Source organism: Culex quinquefasciatus, chromosome 2, assembly GCF_015732765.1.
Source record: "Culex quinquefasciatus strain JHB chromosome 2, VPISU_Cqui_1.0_pri_paternal, whole genome shotgun sequence".
Classification (NCBI taxonomy): Eukaryota; Metazoa; Arthropoda; class Insecta; order Diptera; family Culicidae; genus Culex; species Culex quinquefasciatus.
This window is the reverse complement of record NC_051862.1, coordinates 172,609,809-172,621,872: the sequence shown is the minus strand read 5'-3', so window position 1 is coordinate 172,621,872 and position 12,064 is coordinate 172,609,809. Positions and strand designations below refer to the sequence as shown.

The 12,064-nt window shown below is 39.8% G+C and overlaps 1 protein-coding gene across 1 annotated transcript in view; it reads right to left on the bottom strand.

The window, feature by feature from the left end:
- LOC6045050 (zwei Ig domain protein zig-8) overlaps window positions 1-8,246 on the bottom strand; it is a 77,182-nt gene extending 68,936 nt beyond the window's left edge. The window contains exon 1 of the mRNA XM_038256654.1: window positions 7,266-8,246. The gene's annotated coding sequence lies outside the window, so the exon portion shown is untranslated. The remainder of the gene's footprint in view (window positions 1-7,265) is intronic.
- Between the last annotated feature and the right edge of the window lie 3,818 nt (window positions 8,247-12,064).

Genomic DNA, 12,064 nt, shown 5'->3' with positions numbered 1-12,064 from the left:
AAACCTAATAAAAAATGACTATTCTAAATTCAGAATTGATAGTCAATTAAATGTCTTATAAAATATCTTGTCTTGATAAATCTCCAGAAAAATGATTGGGGTCGTACTTCCCCACCGCCACGTGATATCGAAAAAGGATCCCAAATTCGCTACCGGGGAGAAAAATAACCTCTTATAAAGTTTAGCGGAAATCGAAGAGGGGTCGGGGCAACATTTTCCGATTTCGCGAGCGATGGCAGAGACTGGCCTAATAAGTTTGCCACTACAAATTTTAAAAGTAAAATTTTTTTTTTTCATCGCGCGTTAAAAAAAATCCAAGCAGATTATCGCTATACAGCATTACCTAGACGTACCCATTTCGAGATTCCTTCTCAAAACTAGGTATCCAATGGCCTGAAACGTTGAGACAATCCAAACCTCTTTTTACACTTTAGCTTCCATCCCCCCGAGATTCGAACTGTCGACCTTTGGTCTGTGAGTTCAGCTGCCTACTAGCGGAGCCGATCTAGACTGAACTGACGACCTATCCTCTAGACCGGAGCCAACGTTTAAATTTTACTTCCCCGTTCGACGTAAGACGTGATCAGACAAATCTTGTCTCGAAAAATGCCACTCGGGGCTGACTGGGTGAGAGGTAAGCATGCTTACCACGACACCACTGCACACGGCATTTTTTTTTTCTAAAGAATTATTAAAAGAATCATGTTGAAGGCCAGGATTGAAATAACATATACAGTATGCAAAAAAAGTATTTACATCCCTTGGAAATTTTGTGATAAAACATGTAAACAATTTAAAGTTTGACAGAAACCTAGTACTACGCTTTGTTCAGAAACTCATGCCGAACATTTTGCTAGAAAAAGATCATGGAAAGATGATTTCTATGTTAAGTTTATTACAAATACTGAGTGTGTGTGTGGGTCTCGTGGCGCAGGGGTAGCGGCTTCGGCTGCCGATCCCGATGATGCTATGAGACGCGGGTTCGATTCCCGCCTTATCCACTGAGCTTCTATCGGATGGTGAAGTAAAACGTCGGTCCCGGTTTCTCCTGTCTCGTCAGAGGCGCTGGAGCAGAAATCCCACGTTAGAGGAAGGCCATGCCCCGGGGGGCGTAGTGCCAATAGTTTCGTTTTTTCGAGTGTGTGTGTGTGTGTGTGTGTAGTTTATTTTTTTTTTAATCAAGACTAACATTTCAAAAGGGCCAAACATTCAATATTATGCCCTTTTGAAATGTTAGCCTTGTGAAAAAAAAATTGAAAATGTTATTATCGTAAAGATCGGGAAATTCCACGATTTTTTATATTTTAACATTGAAAATCAAATTGTAAGTTGCTGAGATATCGACACTGGAAAATAATGGGTAGTTTGGGTGAGACTTAGAAAACATCAATTTTCCTGTTTTTAATCTTTGCATTACAATATCTCAGCAACTAAGGGTCGTATCAACAAAGTTCAAAAAAGCAAAATATTGAGAATTTTCTCAAAGACTCAAAAAATATATTTAATTAAGAAAAACTTATTGGTTTGACATTATTAGAAAAAAAATAAAGGATACTCAGTAGAGTGTAACAAAAATTACTTTTTGGCGGACATTCATGGGTTTGTTCCGGTGGGCATACTGAACCCAAATCCCAATTATGAGCATGATTGGACGTATCAATTTTAAATGGAATTTAACCCAAATTTTTTTATTTCAAAAATGTAATTTTTTAGGCATTTTGGCCACCAAAGCGTTTATTTTCAACATCACTAGCGTGTAGGCCAGATCCTTGCGCATCTTTTGGTATATATAACATTGAAGTTTGGAGCACCCTAAATCTCGGTACAGAACTTCAAAGTTTGGCAATTTTTCAAAAAATCGTCCCCGGCAAAAAAAATATGCGTCGCACCTCGCGACGCCCGAGACGCTATTTGGATTTGCTGGGACCGATTTTTCGAAAAATTGCCAAACTTTGAAGATCTGTACTCTGCTCCAAACTTCAATGTTATATGTACCAAAAGATGCGCAAGGATCTGGCCTACACGCTAGTGATGTTGAAATAAACGCTTTAGTGGCCAAAATGCCTCAAAAAATTACATTTTTGAAAAAATCTTTTTTTACGGGTTAAATCCCATTTAAAATTCAAATGCAAAGCGCCAGCTCCTGTTACGCCCAATCATGCTAATATTTGGGATTTGGGCTCAGTATGCCCACCGGAACAAACCCTTGAATGCCCACCAAAAAGTTATTTTTGTTACATCCTAGTACTCAGTCTTTAATGTTAGTTTATGATTAACTTAAAAAAAAATATGCATCGATATTGCAATTTGTCGATTTATTATGAGAAGCCAGAAAGAAGAATTTCGAGACAAAATCGGAGCCGGTCAGTGGGGTAGTTTGTGTCTTAGTGCCGTCAGTGAAAATATGTTGGCAAAAGCGAGAGCGACTCGCGAATCGGTTCGTGCTGAACGCGATCTATTAGTGTTAGAGTTCTTTCCCGAAGATGAAAAAAGTTCGGCGCTCTCACCAGTGGGTGGGTGACGTCTGCAGGGGGAGGTGGATATTAGAGTTGTTGCATGCCAATTAAATTCGTTAGTATTGTTGTTTTGTGAAAAATATGTTAGAATTCAACGGTTACAAACGCGGGTGAAGCGAATGGAAGAGCATAACGTCATGATTCGAAATCCGGACACTTAGTACCATATTATTTTTGTTACAGCTGGCAAAAAATCATGAAATAAGTTGGAAATGTAGAAATATCATCAGGATTTAGTATAAACAGTCAGTTTTAGGAGACTGCATGCAAAATATGCCTTTTCTAACAATTTTTCATCAGAATTTGAAAACTAAAATGACTTGTTGTGCTTCGAATCCCGGACACTGATAAAAGCTGATTCGAAATCCGGACACTTTTGCTTCGAATTCCGGACACTCGATTTTGCTTATGAATCGCACAAATTTGGACTGAAATGTTAGTGAATGGCATTCTTTAGGTCTCAAATAAGCTGTAAACATCAAAATAATCGATAGTTTATATAAAAAATGGCTAGAATTTAAGAAAATCAAAAACATAAATTTCTGCTTTGCCTTCCCGGTGCTTCGGACGCCTATGAAATATTTCCGTTGAAATGTTTCGCATTTTTGGTAAACTCATATTTTTATTTAATTTAATTGTGTTGGCATTAACTGCAGCGTCCAAACAAACTTTAAATGAAAGTTGATGATAGAATTCTTCAAATAACACAGTTTTGACATTCACAATGCGAACTTATATCCAAATAATTGATAAAGAAAGATGAAGTGTCCGGGTTTCGAAGCGTCCGTGAAGCGTGTTTGTGTATTATTTGTTATTCTTAGGTAAAGAGTTTGTTAATCTTTTGGTGGCGTGAATACTGTATTATTTGTTTTGTGTTATTTTCTTTCTCTTCAGTCCCTGTCGATACACTTTGTGTAATATTGTTGAATATTGTGTCGCGTTACCGGGTTCATTGACAGAGAAGAGACCGCACAGTCGCATAATTCTTTTCTCGTTGTAACGTGTTTGTTTGCATCAGGTGTTGTGGTGGAGGGATGCTCATGTAAAATATTCCATCATCAATTCAGTGGCAGTGTTTGTTTGCATGCGGTGGTGTGGTGGAGGGAAATATTTAGTTCTGTGCTCTCTGCCGGTTAACATCACGAACGTCGCGCTTGATTTTTTGTTGCCTTTCTAGATAAGGTTTAGTCGGTTACGGGCAGTGAAGCCACGCGCTGCATGTTTCTTAGTCGTTTTGAGTTTTTAAATTATTTGTGTTTATATAGATTTTTGGATTTTTTTTAGTTCGCGCGTTCGATAGAAACGATCCGAATTCTTTTTTTTAAACAAGCAAGTCGTATTGCTGGATTAAGTCCTTTCTATATCATCGATGATCGGAAGGCACGCCGACGAAGAATTTCTGGAGAATCGTGGCCGAATTAATACTATATTGAGTTGGAAAAGAGTCGCGCGATTGAAAAGTTGTTTTTTTTTATTTTTCATAAGTCCTTCTTTTATCATCGTTGATTGGAAGGCACGCCGCCGGTTTAGTTCGTTTAAGTTATTGTTTTAATTTCTAATAGTGTCCTGTTTTCTTTTCGTTTATATTCATTGATCGTAATAATTTATTCCAACTGGCAGTTTTAGTATTAACTCATCAAACTATCGATTTCATGAAGAGTAAAGCGTCTTTTATCAACTAATTTTGAAATTTGTTCGCGTTATCTAAATTGTACAAACAGTAAAAATATACCGATAAGTCCAGCCCATAGCACTACTGCTCGGTTGGCACGCGTTCGATTAAAAAAACTTTCTAAATAATCAATTATTTATCTTTCCGCAGTCGGCTGCCTAAGATTTAAAATTTTCAACCAATAAACAAAATGCTCATGGTCACATCACTGCCACTCGTGAATCCTGACCTCATACCCATCTACTAACCCCCTCAAAACTCATGTGATACTTTGTCGGAGATGCAGTCGATTGGGCGGTCTCTATCACTCAAGTATCGGACTAACATTCCCATCCACTTCCCCATGACCCTACCACTGGTCGTGGCCGGCGCCGGTATTGATCAGCATGATAGGGGCCTTTGAGAAGTTGCGAAGCGAGGAAAGATAGCTCCCACTTATCTTCCACGGCTCGTGGATGTAACTTCTGGAGGTCCTGGTCAATAACGGAGTAGCAACTGCGGGTGGGCACCTATGCTTATGCTTATGCTTATGCTTATTATGAGAAGCCAGAAAGAACACTTTCACGCACAGCGTAAATGTGCTGGCGATTATGCTTCGACGATTTTGAATTTGATGTTCAGTATATGAAACGAAACTATTGGCACTACGCCCCCCGGGGCATGGCCTTCCTCTAACGTGGGATTTCTGCTCCAGCGCCTCTGACGAGACAGGAGAAACCGGGACCGACGTTTTACTTCACCATCCGATAGAAGCTCAGTGGATAAGGCGGGAATCGAACCCGCGTCTCATAGCATCATGTTCAGTATATGATTTTATATAAAACCAAAAATGTAACAGGAAAAAATAGGGTACAAATAAGACGTCAAACACTAATATGGCTATATCTCTTAAAATACATTTTGTAAAAGCTTAAAATTTTGGGCCCAAGCACTTTTTGGCTCATGTTTTCGAAAGGCTTTTTGTTTGAAACTGAATTATTTTAATTTGATAGTGTTATCTGTAAAATAATCCAAAAAATACTTTTAAAAATGTCTTTCACCTCATTTACTGGTCGAAAATTGTGAATCGAAAAATAAAATGTTTGTCTCCGACCCCACGGCTACAAATCTGAAATATAAAAATAATGGGTTTTACGAGTGGTTTTCCAATGATGGAAGACACACATTTTTTAGAGCGGATACAGACATCGCACAAGTATTTCAAAAAAGAGCTCTCAAAAATCAGGCTCTAAGTCCCGGATTTCGGGCCAGAATTCAATCGAAAGAGCGCATCAAAACCTTCAAATAAGCAATAGGATTTTTTTCTGGGACGATTCCCCTCCGTGCACGAATTTTAAAGATTTTTGAGAAAAGCGTTTTTCCAAAAGCAAACCTTAAACCTTTCTTTTGTAAGAAAGGCAAAAAACGCAGAACTTGGACAAAATCGAGCCCTATCATTTGCCCACTTGACGTGGAATAACTCTCTTACTCCGAAACGGCTCAGTTTATCGATTGCCCTTAAGAGCGAGTCCACGAGCAAAGCATACCCATCTCGCATCGACCTCACCAATCTGCCTGAAATTTTCAGGGGTTGTTTGTACATATATAACTAGCATCTGGCCAAAATATGAGCACTCTAGGTCAGCGTGAAGTGGGGCAAATCGGGACACAAAGTTTGAAGGTTCAAAACCGTAAAAAATCTTAAAAAGGATATAACTTAGGCAAAATTCAATTTAATTTCAAAATTCAAAATTCATCTTAAAGGGCTTAAAAAATGCAACAAAATGCAGGGTAGAGCATCCCAATTGGTTAATTCTAAAGAAAGTTATTGGCGTTTTAGTGAAAAAATAGCATAATTTTCAAACTCAAATTAAAAAGTGTTCCATCCAGATATCAACTCGGATCGACCTGCAGCTTGTAGGTGACATCTGGGACTACCATCTGAGACTGAGAACGCTTTGGGTAAGGCAGTTTAACATATCAAATAGACACTTTTACTTTTAGTGAATTATTTGGTAGTAAATTTTTGCTCGGAGGACCCCTTAGATCCCATTTTCTGGTGATAATTTTATCATAATCGTGTTCCTGAGACATTTTCACATTAAAAACATGCATAAAAATGTTTGTTTTCATCCATTTTAACCCTTTAAAAAATGAAAGTTAAAAAAAAACTTTGATTCACATTTATTGAAAATTAAGTTCGTTTCCAAGGATACTAGATGACACCAGAAAAAAAGCAACTTCTTAATTTTTTTATCTTTCATTTTTTAAAGGGTTAAAATGGATGAAAATAAACATTTTTATGTATGTTTCTATTGTGAAATTGTCTCAGGAACACGAATATGATAAAATTATCACCAGAAAATGGGATCTAAGTGGTCCCCCGAGGAAAAATTTACAACCAAAAAATTCACTAAAAGTAAAAGTGTCTATTCTATATGTTAAACTGCCTTACCCAAAGCGGTCTCAGTCTCAGATGGTAGTCCCAGATGTCACCTACAAGCTGCAGGTCGATCCGAGTTGATATCTGGATGGAACACTTTTTAATTTGAGTTTGCATTTTGTTGCATTTTTGAAGTCCTTTAAGATGCATTTTGAATTTCGAAATTAAATTGAATTTTGCCTAAGTTATAGCCTTTTTAAGTTTTTTTACGTTTTTGAACCCTCAAACTTTGTGTCCCGATTTGCCCCACTTCCCGTTGACCTAGAGTGCTCATATTTTGGCCAGATGCTAGTTTTATATGTACAAACAACCCTTGAAAATTTCAGGCAGATTGGTGAGGTCCAAACGACGTCCTATACAAAGAGGTATGCCCTGTTCGTGGACTCGCTCTTAAGAATTAATCAATCTCAAATTTTAACACCCACGAGCAATAGCAAAACCTTTTTTGGAGTACCTCCTAAAATTCTTACCGCCAGATGAGACAAAACGGCCTTATTTTAATTGTAATTTATCAAAGCGGCAACCGAAGAAGGGTCGCCTGATCCTCGAATTTCAGAACCTTTTCCATTCCACGTGCCACGTTTATCAGGAATTAATTATGTTATTTTATCTTTTTGAGTCGTTACCATGCTCAACCGTTTCGCATCTCATTTACCTGTGCTATAGTAACTTCTTGTATCCTTGGCGTGCGTTTCCTGGCGGAAATTCTTTCACTGGTTGAGCGCGTAATAAATCCTGTTCGCTTCGCCAAACTCCTTTGCGAATTAGGGACGCAGGAATAACTGCTGCTGCTGCTGCTGCTGCTGCCGGAAAACTTTTTAATCCTGTTCGTGATTCGTCCTGCGGTTATCCTCCCCAACCACACACTAATTTGATGGAACGCACACAAGCTCGCTGAACATGAATAAAAAACGATTTTCCGTCACAGCGCGGTTTTTATCCTTTTTTATCTGCGCTTCACTCACTTTTCACCACCGTTCGATGTCCTATGGACGGTTCCGCTGGTGACGGCGGCGTCCATCGTCGGTTGCCGTTTGATGTCCTGCCAACGCGCGCAGACACTTATCGCCTCCACGGCCGTGGAGATCCGTTATCCAGGCTCTGTCACATGCAGTGGGCTACCACCATTTAAGCCACTCCACTCACTTCTACCTCACGAAAACCCCCCGAGAGCGGCCCACTGGCTGTCAAAGGGTAATAAATATTCCCGTATATATTCCAGGAGGAGGAAGGTTCGCCGACCACAACTCAAACTGGAGCGCCACAATTCACCAGTCGTCCGTCAAACATTTGCCCAGCGCTCCAGTGCGACCAATTTCTGCCACTCAATTGTTGAATTTTTCCCCGTCACCCCCACCCTCGGAAAACCCCTCCACCCACTAGGGAAAAAGAACCTCTTTCCCGGAAAAAAGGACCATCTCGTGGCGCACGCGGTTTCGTTGCGTTTGCGAATGATTTGCGGTTACCTGCGTGTTATTTAATTAAAATTTCGACACTCCGTTGGCGCGGTTCCGGAACCTACTGCCACCGCGCTACAGCTACCTCAAACCGCCCCCGAAAGAGTCCGCGACATAGTACAACCGACCTTGGCCCAGCGAAGATTCTGCCCCGGAAAACGATCCGTACCGGTCGAGCACTAAACTAGCACTGACATCTGCACTCGCCTTCTCTGCCAGTCAGCTTCCAAGTCGGAACTCAGGCACTCATTTTCCGACGCTTCTAGTGTGAGTCACTCACGCCGTTACGTGAGCGGAGGAAAGCGAGAAACGAGAGCGGAAAAACACGTGGCGCGATGTTTGACGCGGTTTGTTTTGACAGCTGAGGTGAGTGTGCGGCGACGACACGTGGTACGGGATTCAGCTGAGAGAGAGAGCTGGCGGAAAAGTGTATGAAAGGAAAATGCGATTTAATGTGATTTATGCTAAAGCATCGCATAATTGTGCGGGTTGAGGGAGGAGGAGTGAAAAGTGGAAAAATGGAAATGTGTTCGAAGCGTTCCGGTATGGAAAAGTGAGCATGAGCATGAGCATGAGCATGGTTGACTGCCAATGAGCTGCTACTCCGTTATCGACAGATCAGCTGAAGTTAAACAATGAATCAAAAATGATCAGTGGGAGCCAACCATCCGTTCACTGTTTAACCTCTGAAGATCTCTACTTTATTAGTCAATACCGGCGCCCTCCCAAGAAGCCTGCAGTTCAACGAAAGGGAGGAATGTTAGTCCGATAGTTGAAGTTGCAGACTCATCAAGCACATAGTTTTTCGCTATATACTTGTTGATACCGCTTGAGACCGTTGAATCCACAGCATCTCCTTCAAGCATCACGTGATTAATTTTTTTTTTTGGGTTAGTAGGATAAGGTATTGGCTTTTCGATGCCTTCCGAGCTACGACGCTATGGGGAGGACTTTCAAACATACCCGTCGGCGAGCCTTCCGAGCAACGATGCTATGGGAAGGTCTTTCTGGTTAACACACAAAATCACTCACACACAGTTATTTTGCTCCACTATTAACGATCCAAATTGTCAGTGCGTCTTTCGATCATTATGTAGAAATGGCTTTTTCACCGCAAAAAAATAAAACCTTTTTCGAAAAATTTAAACACAATCCATCCGACGCCGTGCCTTCCGATCAACGATGATATAGGAAGGGCTTTGAAAATCACAAAAGAAATCACTTTTCACTTCGAATATTTTTTACGACCACGCGCTTCCTTTGTTCAATTATGCCTGATGACGCTGCATTTTCAGAGGGCAATCTTCTCCTCGCAGCGCACAATACACGACAAAAAATGCGAAACAAAAGGCACACACAAAAAAAATCACTTTTCACTTCGAATATTTTTTTACGACCACGCGCTTCCTTTGTTCAATTATGCCTGATGACGCTGCATTTTCAGAGGGCAATCATCTCCTCGCAGCGCACAATACACGACAAAAATGCGAAACAAAAGGCACACACAAAAAAATCACTTTTCACTTCGAATATTTTTTACGACCACGCGCTTCCTTTGTTCAATTATGCCTGATGACGCTGCATTTTCAGAGGGCAATCATCTCCTCGCAGCAAAAAATACACGACAAAAATGCGAAACAAAAGGCACACACAAAAAAAATCACTTTTCACTTCGAATATTTTTTTACGACCACGCGCTTCCTTTGTTCAATTATGCCTGATGACGCTGCATTTTCAGAGGGCAATCATCTCCTCGCAGCGCACAATACACGACAAAAATGCGAAACAAAAGGCACACACAAAAAAAATCACTTTTCACTTCGAATATTTTTTACGACCACGCGCTTCCTTTGTTCAATTATGCCTGATGACGCTGCATTTTCAGAGGGCAATCATCTCCTCGCAGCAAAAAATACACGACAAAAATGTGAAACAAAAGGCACACACAAAAAAATCACTTTTCACTTCGAATATTTTTTACGACCACGCGCTTCCTTTGTTCAATTATGCCTGATGACGCTGCATTTTCAGAGGGCAATCATCTCCTCGCAGCGCACAATACACGACAAAAATGCGAAACAAAGGCACACACAAAAAAATCACTTTTCACTCCGAATATTTTTTACGACCACGCGCTTCCTTTGTTCAATTATGCCTGATGACGCTGCATTTTCAGAGGGCAATCATCTCCTCGCAGCGCACAATACACGACAAAAAATGCGAAACAAAAGGCACACACAAAAAAATCACTTTTCACTCCGAATATTTTTTACGACCACGCGCTTCCTTTGTTCAATTATGCCTGATGACGCTGCATTTTCAGAGGGCAATCATCTCCTCGCAGCGCACAATACACGACAAAAAATGCGAAACAAAAGGCACACACAAAAAAAATCACTTTTCACTCCGAATATTTTTTTACGACCACGCGCTTCCTTTGTTCAATTATGCCTGATGACGCTGCATTTTCAGAGGGCAATCTTCTCCTCGCAGCGCACAATACACGACAAAAAATGCGAAACAAAAGGCACACACAAAAAAAATCACTTTTCACTTCGAATATTTTTTACGACCACGCGCTTCCTTTGTTCAATTATGCCTGATGACGCTGCATTTTCAGAGGGCAATCATCTCCTCGCAGCGCACAATACACGACAAAAATGCGAAACAAAAGGCACACACAAAAAAATCACTTTTCACTCCGAATATTTTTTACGACCACGCGCTTCCTTTGTTCAATTATGCCTGATGACGCTGCATTTTCAGAGGGCAATCATCTCCTCGCAGCAAAAAATACACGACAAAAATGAGAAACAAAAGGCACACACAAAAAAAATCACTTTTCACTTCGAATATTTTTTACGACCACGCGCTTCCTTTGTTCAATTATGCCTGATGACGCTGCATTTTCAGAGGGCAATCATCTCCTCGCAGCGCACAATACACGACAAAAAATGCGAAACAAAAGGCACACACAAAAAAATCACTTTTCACTCCGAATATTTTTTACGACCACGCGCTTCCTTTGTTCAATTATGCCTGATGACGCTGCATTTTCAGAGGGCAATCATCTCCTCGCAGCAAAAAATACACGACAAAAATGAGAAACAAAAGGCACACACAAAAAAAATCACTTTTCACTTCGAATTTTTTTTACGACCACGCGCTTCCTTTGTTCAATTATGCCTCTCGAAGCGTTCCGGTATGGAAAAGTCAGGTTTAACGGAGGGTGACCGTGACCTTGCGATGTAGAAGGGAATCACTGACCCATATTTGCAGAAGATGAATGAGATAGAGAATAAGATAATCTTTTCTCGATATCGATATTTTTATAGGAGAAGATTTTGAATGAACCTGGTACAATTTTCAAAACTTTGTTCGAGAAATAGAAACTTTTTCAAATGTTTTTTTGTTCGTGAGCTGGAATTAGAACCTTTCAAATTAATTTTTTAAAGGACATTCAAGAACATACATTACGAACGAATTTTTAAACAGAGTTGCAAACAGGTCGTATCAAGGTACCCCGAATTGCAAAAAACTTTTGGCGTTTGTTTGTCTATACATGAGCAATTCTTTGAGATTTCGGTCTTTTATTTCTTTCTTTTTTATCCGTCTGAAACTTTTTTGGTTCCTTCGGTATGCCCAAAGAAGCCATTTTCATCATTAGTTTGTTTCTATAATTTTCCATACCAATTTGGCAGCTGTCCATACAAAAATGATATATGAAAATTCAAAAATCTGTATCTTTTGGAGGAATTTGTTGATCGATTTGGTGTCTTGCGCAAATTTGTAGGTATGCATAAGGACTACACTGAAAAAAATGATACACCGTAATTTTTTGTGATTTTTAATTTCACTTTTTGTTTTACTAAATCTTGAATTGCAAAAAAAAAACATTTTTAATTTTCTAATATGTTTAAGAAGACATCAAATGCCATTTTTTTTTTTCAAATTTCCAGAACGGGCAAAAAATCGAGTTTCCAATCAAAAAGTACTT